We start from the raw sequence: 10,154 nt of genomic DNA on the forward strand, positions 1-10,154 counted from the left end.
ACCTTACCGTCTAACCTAACAAAAAATTTGAGTTGTATTTGGACCCCCCTCAAGAACATTTCCTGGCTACGTGCCTGGATCACAGGTCTGTTTTATTTTGTTCATTAAAGATTGAAGGCCTTCTCCACAATTAGCAAGCACTAAGGTATGGTCGGCATATCTAATATTGTTCACGGTTACTCCATTTACAATAATACCTTCGGTTGTTTCCATTGAGGATTCTTTAAATCTTTCCTCCGAATACAAGTTAAAAAGTAAAGGCGACAATATACATCCTGGTATCACTTCTCTTTTTACATTTATTTCATCAGACAGTTATTGTTCAACTTTTATTCTTGCGACTTAATGCCAGTATAGATTTGCAGTTATTTGTAAATCTTTATCGTCCAATCCAGCTCTTTCCAATATTTTTAGCATTTTAATAATCGGAGAATACAGGGTGAGGCAGATAAAAGGCCTATTAGAAATATCTCTAAAACTAAAAGTAAGGGAATGATGAAAATTGGAATACAGGGGTTTTGAGGTGTGAACTATTTAATGAAAATATTTTGGACTCTTTGCTACTTCCGGTTATACCGGAAGTTGATTGTAACTTCGTTTTTTTTAATGGGACACTCTGTATATTTTTAATTTTTTGGATTCTTCTCGATTTCTTCTTTTTTAAAATATAACGTTTTATAATATTATACAGGGTAGTTTAAAATATAATTACGTTTATTAATTTCGTAGCAATATTCACACCCGGTAGAATTGTAGTAGGTAGTTTGACATAATAAACTCTATTTATGTTCAAATGATTTTTAATATAGTCTACTATTGTTTAAAATTATTGGTATAGTTAAATTTTTCATTTTATTATACAGGGTTGATCGAAACTCGGAATGAGTATTTTCTGAGTTTTCTTAAATAAAACACCCTGTATTTTAGTATTGCAATGAAATGTTATTTTATGGTATTTTTTAATTTCTTAAGCATTCCCTATAAGTAGCTAACTGCTTTAGTTTGTGAGTTATTGGTGATTAAAGCGAAACATTAATTGCAACACAAAATACGTGAAATTTTATTAGGTTGGCCGTGAAATATTCAATCATAAATAATTTTTCGGAAATAAAAACATATTAATCTAAACTGATACTTAAAATTGCCAATAATGGTTGAGCTATCAAAATACCTACGTAGTTAAGATTGTTGGTGCGATTAACAATTAAGCACAAATTAAAGCAGTTAGGTATAGGGAATACTTAAGAAGTAAGAAAGTACCATAAAATATCATTTCATTATATATAGTTTAGCTCTCCAGGCCTAGAAGGCCCATGGCATGGTTTACTATTCCTTTCCAATCTCTCCTATTTGCTCCTTTATTTTTCCAATTTGTGATTTTCAGTTCTTCTATGTCTTTTTCAACATCTTTCTTCCATCTGGTTTTCGGTCTACCTTTCTTCTTCTTTCCTCCTATTCCTCCCGTTAGTATTTTTTTTGGGAAGTCTCGTGTTTGACATCCTTTGGATATGTCCCAATCATCTGTGATTTTATGATCCCTACTATGTTTGGTTCACCATACATCCTCTCCAGTTCTACATTTGGTCTTCTTATCCACATTCTATTCCATATCTTTCCGCCAAATATTTTTCTTAGGACTTTTCTTTCCCACACTTTCCCAAACTTGTCCATGTTTCACTGGCATACAATACTATAGGTCTTATCACTGTCTTGTATATTCTTATCTTAGCCCCTCTAGATATGTTCTTATTTCATTTCTTAATAAGTTGTTTAGAGCAAAGATACAACGATTACCAGCCATAATTCTCTCTTGGATTTCTTCTTTTATATTTGGTCTCCTAGTGAATGTCGCTCCTAGATATTGGAATCTCTCTACTTCTTCGAATGTATATATATTTGCCTCTGTGTTTATTGTCATATATTGTCCTTGTGTGTATTGTCGTTCCGTCCATTCCATATATTTAGTCTTTTCTTCGTTTGTGTATATCCCTTTCTTTCTTCCTATCGCCTCTAGTCTTTTTAGTATTTCTTTTAATTCTTGTTTACTTCTGGCTATCAGTACTATGTCATCAGCGAATGCCAAGCATTGGTGTTTTCGTTGGTATACAAGTCCTCTCCTATTAATTTCGGCTTCTCTGATGACTATTTCAAGAAGGATACTGAACAACAATGATGACAGTGGATCTCCTTGTCGTACCCCTTCACCGACCCTAAACTTATCTGTTTCCTTTCCATCTATTTTAACCCTGTCATTTCATTACAATACTAAAATATAAGGTGTTCCATTCAAGAAACCTCAGAAAATACTCATTCCGAGTTTCGATCAACCCTGTATAATAAAATGAAAAATTTAACTATACCAATAATTTTTAACAATAGTAGAATATATTAAAAATCATTTGAACATAAATAGAGATTTTGACCTCAAACTACTACAATTCTACAGGGTGTGAAATTTGCTACGAAATGAATAAAAAACGTAATTATCTTTCAAACTATCCTATATAATATTAGAAAACCTCATATTTTAAGAAAGAAGAAATCAAGGAGAATCCAAATATGTAAAAATATACAGGGTGTCCCATTTAAAAAAACAAAGTTTTAAGCAACTTCCGGTATAACCGGAAAGTACCAAATAGATGATAATATTTTCATTAAATATCAGTCTTCAAAACCCCTTCATTCCAATTTTCATGATTCTGTTGCCTTTAGTTCTCGAGATATTTCTAATAGGCCCTTTATCTGCCTCACCCTATATAGGTATGCAAAGTCCGCAGATAGTGTGCTACTTTTTTTTATAAAAAAATGGCGCCCGAAAATCGTGTTTTTTTCAATTTTTGCTCTATAACTCCACAGATTTTAACTTTACACCAAAAACACCCAAATAAAAACTCACAGTAATTAAATTCTGCATAGAGACGTATTTTTTCCGATTTACTTCGATGAAAATTTTCCCCGGAAAATGCGGGTTTTTCCAACAAGATCTTTAATTTTCAACTAAAATTTTAGATAAGTAATTGTTTAGCAATAATTAAATAACTTGGTAGTATACATGGAAGCTCTTTTCGTATAAATTATAATTCCAGAAGCCGATGGAAATCGAATGAACAGTTTAGCAACAATTGAATTGTTAATTAAAATTTACAGTCGCTATAATAACCACAATAATTATGATACATAAGAATAACTATGATTTTTGTATAAAAAGACACTGTACCTATCTAATGTACTTTACAGAATTGAAATTTAATTATTTAATCCGCCTCAGGAATATTTTAAAATTATAAACTTTTTTTTGGCTTATAAACAAATAAAATATCTCAGGAAATATTAAATTAAATTAAATCATGAAAACGGTATTAGAATAAAACTGGCAGGACGCTTCTTTTAGAAGGAAAAACGTTTAATTGTGATAAGTGGTTCCTGAGATACAACCGGTCAAAGTCAATCGGCATTTACAGCAAAGATATCAACAATAGGATCATAATTTTCTAACCATCACCTTTTTATTTTGGTCCTCTTTCTCTATACTAATTTTTATATCTTTAAAATACTCCTAACACATATTATTATAATAAAAACTATCGATATTACGAGTGAAAATTGCCAAAAATAGCAAAATTCCAATAAAAAATTAGGTTGGAGAAAATGTAATCTCAAAGTTCAAAATCGGTATACGTTAAAAAAATGCATTTTCTCGGCTTCCCATGGAGCAATTTTCTTTATTCTTTTTTTGTTCCCAAGTAACTCGAGTAGAGCCTTCTAACTAACGCATTATTAAATGTCAAAGTTGCTTTTGTTTTGTTATAATAAATTAATTTATTTATCCTAACAAACATTTTTAATTTGTTTAAATAAAGATTGTTTAAATAATTATACAGCTTTCAAATGAGAATTTGTGTTTTTAACGTTAAAAGGTACACTTGCAGTAAGTTTATCTAAAAAAAGTCTACAACTGGAAAATATGTAGTTTTCTCTTCTTATAAATAAATTAATATATTATAACAAAACAAAAGAAGTTTAACATTTAATAATGCGTTAGTTAGATGGCTCTACTCGAGTTACTCGGGAACAAAAAAAGAATGAGGAAAATTGCTTCATGGGAAGCCGAGAAAATGCATTTTTTTAACGTATACCGATTTTGAACTTTGAGATTATATTTTCTAAAACCTAAGTTTTGATTGGAATTTGCTATTTTTGGCAATTTTCACTCGTAATATCGATAGTTTCTATTATAATAATATGTTATGAGTATTCTAAAGATATAAAAATTGGTGTGAAGAAAGAGGACAAACATAAAAAGGTGATGGTTCAAAAATTATGGTGTTATTATTTATATCTTTGCCGTAAATGTCGGTCAAATTTGACCTGTTGTATCTCAGGAACCACTCATCATAATGAAACGTTTTTTCTTTTAAAAGAGACGTCCTACTACTTTTTTTCCAATACCGTTTTCACGATTTATTTTATTTAATAGTTCCCGAGATATTCTATTTGTTTATAAGCCAAACATTGTTTATAATTTTAAAATATTCCTGAGGCCGCTCAAATAGTCTAATTTCAATTCTGTAAAGTACATTAGATAGGTACAGTGTATTTTTATACAAAAATCATAGATGTTCTTATGTATCATAATTATTGTGGTTATTATAGCGACCGTTAATTTTTAATTAACAATTCAATTGTTGCTAAACTGTTCATTCAATTTTCATCGGCTTCTGGAATTATAATCTATACGAAAATAGCTTCTAGACTACCAAGTTATTTAATTACTAATAAACAATTACTTATCTAAAATTTTAGTTGAAAGCTAAAGATTTTGTTGGAAAAACCCGCATTTTCCGGGGAAAATTTTTGTCGAAGTAAATCGGGAAAAACACGTCTCTATGCAGAATTTAATTGCGGTGAATTTTTATTTGAGTGTTTTTGGCGTAAAGCTGAAATCTTTGGAGTTATAAAGCAAAAATTGAAAAAAACACGATTATCGGGTGCCATTTTGTGTATAAAAAAAGTAGCACCCTATCTGCGAACTTTGCATACCTATATTATTAATATATACAATTATAAGATTCGATTCCAGCAATAAAATTGCTGGTAAATAACTTTTCCTTGTATTTTGCTAATTAGCCCAGAGTATATGTCGGACCTTGTCAAAAGCCTTTTCAAAATAGATTGCACGGATGTACACATGTTTATTTATATCTCCGCATCTCTGTATTAGTACTTGGATACAAACCAGGCTTTTCCTGTACCAAAGCCACTTCTTAACACAAATCGAGTATTGCTAATGCTGTCCTCTAACAGCGTGTAAATTCTGATGTGTAACTACATATTACTTACAGGAAGAACTTCAAAACGTGACTCATCAGACTTATTGTCCGATAATCACTGCAAGTCTTTGCAAGATGTTTCTTTGGTATTGTGACAAATGTCGACTTTAACCAATCAGTTGGTAATATCCCAGTATCGTAAATTCTGTTAAAGCGATCACACATTGCTTTAATTCCATTTTCTCCCAAAAACTTTAGTATTTCAGCACTCACTTCATCGAGCCAAGCGCTTTTCCATTTTTTGCCGTTTGTATTGTAGCCCGATCAAATAAAATTACAACACATGTAAATCAAAATGTAATTCCGCACAGGTTGGAATAAATTTTTTATCAAACTTTACGTCAAGACAAATGATATTTTCAAGAAAGTATATGATTCATATGAGGGGATAATTGTTTAAATAATTAAAAATGAGTAATTTTTGCACAAAATTTACTTTTTTAATTGCTGAGGTAATTCATGATATATTAAGGTTTTCATAATTTTTTTCTGTAAATCTGAAGAAACAGTCTTTTATATAAAACTTACTAAATTAAATTTGACTCTTAATTTATTTAAATAATTGTGAATCAAAATTGAAAAACAAATTTCCAAGAAAATATTTTTGCATTATAAAATATAAGTACACTAAAACATTTTGTTTTGTAGAAAAAGTTGCGCTGTAGTACAAGTATAAAGTATAAAAAAATTGTAAAAAATGTATCTATAAATCGCATTGTTTAATAGTAGGGTTGATAGATCTACTTACGCACTTTTAAATGTTAATATTGACAAATAAACAAATTATGAATTTTAAAACTAGGAAAAGCTATCTGGGCAAAAAATGGTTCTAGAAAGATATTTTTCTTTTGTAAATATGTCAAAAATTACCAGGAACACGAATATCTAAAAATTATTTCAAAATGTTTAATCCCGGCAATGTTATTAAAAAACAAGTTTTAAACAAATTAAAACAATTTTCAAACGCCATTTTAGAGGGGAATTTATTTGAAATTTTGATTTGTCAATGTACTTATCGAAAATATATATAAAACCAAAATCAATGAAACCTTAAAAACTTATATACTCTATCGGCAACAACCGCGTTTTTGCAATTGAAAAAATGGTAACTTTTAATAAACAAATTAAATATTTCATAAACTACTCACTATTTATCAACCAATTTTTTTTATACTTTATACTGGTACTACAGCGCAACATTTTCTGTAAATCAAAATATTTTATAGTGCTTATTTATAGTGCAAATAATATTTTTTTGGAAATTTGTTTTTCAATCTGGATTTAAAATTATTTAAATAAATTGAGGGTCAAATGTAATTTAGTAAGTCTTATATAAAATACTGTTTCTTCAGATTCGCAGAAAAAAATTGGAAAATCCTAATTAAAACATAAATTACCGCAGAATGTGCAAAAATTACCCATTTTTAATTATTTAAACAATGATCTCCTCATATGAATCATATACTTTCTTGAAAATATCTTTTGTCTTGACCTAGAGTTTGATAAAAAATTTATTTCAACGTGTACGGAATTACATTTTGATTTTATTTTATTTTATTGGTCTACTGAACGTATAACCTCACTTTCTGTTATAGATGGACCTGTTGTAGCAATCGGTGTATAGGTAGTGTTCTTCTCTCTCACCTTCAAATAAGTCACAAATGTAGTTTTTCCATTCTTTTAACTGCCCATTGATTGATGTCTAATATTCTGCGGCCTTTTCTATCTTCTAAACTTTGGAATAATTGTTTCCGTTTGTTTCCGGCGACCCCTTTTAATTTCTTATGCAGATGAAATATATTGTGGTTCTTTTCATATTGTTCAATTTCATTGTATTCTTTATTGCGAAATTGTATTTTCTCGTGTCTTGTCTTATCTTCTGCCTGATTATTGCGTGGATCCTCTTGTATTAGTTTTCATATTTATTTCTGACTTTTCTACTTTGATCCATGAGTCTCAGTATTTTTTTTTGTCATCCATCATTGTTTTTATTGCACTTAATTTTGTTTCTTGAACGGTCTTTAATATATCTTTAATTTTCATCCAGATTCACTCAGTACTTTCCTCTTTGCTTGCTGTTAATTTAATTTTTTTTCTAATAATTGTAGTTATTTCTTGTTTTACAGATAATATCAATTGTAACTATCTCTGTAGTTGCCGTCTACTGTTTGCAGTCGTTGTCAGAATTGTACCTTTAAAAGGTCTTATTTTAGCGAAAATTACACTCACCCATTTGTACACTCGACAAATATTGCTTGATTACAGCGAGCATTTAATTCATAGGAGATTCTGACCAATAGAAAGCTACAGAAATAAAAATTAGTGATATTTTAAAAGTAATTTTTAATTTTAATAAAAAAAGTGATTATTTTTTGATGATTGTAACTTCCAATCCTAGAGTAAGATATTTGATCACGTGTTTAATTCTGTCCAATCAGATTAAAATTATACTGATAATTATCTACTGTAGAAAATTGCCGATATGGGCCATTCCATGAACATACGCCTGTTTTGGATTACTTCGACATCGAATATTTTACTGTGCAACATAAGAAGTACGAAAGTAAATGGCGCTAATAATTATTCCAATAAACAATAATGCAATTTGCAATTTACTTTTGTTCTTATTTTGCACAGTAAAATATTCGTTGTCGAAGTAATCCAATAGAATTTTTTTAAGTAGATTGTTTCTGTTTAATGGCAACCAGTTTCCTAGTTTTGACAACTGTCACATTTAAGAAAATATCCATAATATACGTATTAAAAAATAATTTTACGAATATCACACGACAGTAAGAATAAATAAGAAAATAATGCTTCATTTTTACTCAAATTTGTAGTCATTGGGCAATAGCCACTCGAGCCTTGCGGGCTCTCGTGTCTATTGCCAGACAACAAATTTTCGAAACACTGTCGCATTATTTTCAATTTATTCTCACTCTCTTGTGATATTATACCCGATTATTTTTTAATGATTTTAACTTCCAATCATATAGTAAGATATTTGATCACGTGTTTATTCTGTCCAATCAGATTAAAAGTATACTGAGAATTATCTACTGTAGAAAATTACCGATATAATTTTTTTAAGTAGATTGTCACTGTTTAATGGCAACCAGTTTCCTAGTTTTGACAACTGTCACATTTAAGAAAATATCCATAATATACGTAGGTATTAAACAGTAATCTTACGAATATCACACCACAGTAAGAATAAATAAGAAAATAATGCTTTATTTTTACTCAAATTTGTTGTCATTGGGCAATAGCCACTCGAGCCCTGCGGGCTCTCGTGTCTATGGGCAGACAACAAATTTTCGAAAAACTGTCGCATTATTTTCAATTTATTCTCACTCTCTTGTGATATTATACCCGATAATTTTTGATAATATCCAGTCGTCAAGTATATTACGTCATATGCCCTTCGTTGCTACGAAAAAATACATTCAGTGACAGTAATGACAATTAATGTTTTAAAAGTTATAAAAGTGATGACTTTCAACCGTCAAATATTTATAACAACTGTGTGTTTAATTGTACTAATTTGTACTTACATAAATAAATTACAATACAATTTTGGTTTTGAACAGTTTTATTCATGAAATAATCGCAGCAAATTGCACTCGATCTCTAAAATTATTATCGAATTGTTGCCCTCGTGACACTTTGACATAATTTCACTCCCCTTTGGGTCGTGAAATTAAAACTGTCAAAGTGTCATTCGGGAAAAATTCGATAATTTTAGAGCTCTTGTGCAATTACTACTGATTATTTCATTCATAGGAGATTCTGACCAATAGAAAGCTACAGAAATCTGAATTAAATCGATAATTTTTGATAATCTCCCGTCGTTAAGTATATTACGTCAGATGCCCTTCGTTGCTACGAAAAAATACATTCAGTGACATTAATGACAATAATTGTTTTAAAAATTATAAAAGTGATGACTTTCAATCGTCAAATATTTATAAAAACTGTGTGTTTAATGGTACTTAATTACAATAAAATTTTGGTTTTGAACAGTTTTATTCATGAAATAATCTCAACAAATTGCACTCGACCTCTGAAATTAATATAGAATTTTTGCTCTCGTGACACTTTGATACAATTTCACTCGCCTTCGGCTCGTGAAATTAAAACTGTCAAAGTGTCACTCGGGAAAAATTCAATAATTTGAGAGCTCTTGTGCAATTACTACTGATAATTTTTGATAATCTCCCGTCGTCAAGTATATTACGTCAGATGCCCTTCGTTGCTACGAAAATATACATTCAGTGACATTAATGACAATTAATGTTTTAAAAGTTATAAAAGTGATGACTTTCAACGGTCAAATATTTATAAAAACTGTGTGTTTAATTGTACTAATTTGTACTTACATAAATAAATTACAAGAAATTTTGGTTTTGAACAGTTTCATTCATGAAATAATCGCAACAAATTGCACTCGATCTCTAAAATTATTATCGAATTTTTGCCCTCGTGACACTTTGACATAATTTCACTCCCCTTCGGGTCGTGAAATTAAAACTGTCAAAGTGTCACTCAGGAAAAATTCGATAATTTTAGAGCTCTTGTGCAATTACTACTGATACTTGCATAGTAAAAATCGAAAATATTGCACTGTCATATTTTTAATTGTTGAATTTGACAACCACATACTAACAACAGCTTTGTTTATTTAATATGTCAGATTACATAAATAAATTACAATAAAATTTTGATTTCGAAAAGTTTTATTCATGAAATAATCGCAACAAATTGCACTCGATCTCTAAAATTATTATCGAATTTTTGCCCTCGTGACACTTTCACATAATTTCA

This window comes from Diabrotica virgifera, chromosome 2, assembly GCF_917563875.1.
Source record: "Diabrotica virgifera virgifera chromosome 2, PGI_DIABVI_V3a".
In the NCBI taxonomy this organism is placed as follows: Eukaryota; Metazoa; Arthropoda; class Insecta; order Coleoptera; family Chrysomelidae; genus Diabrotica; species Diabrotica virgifera.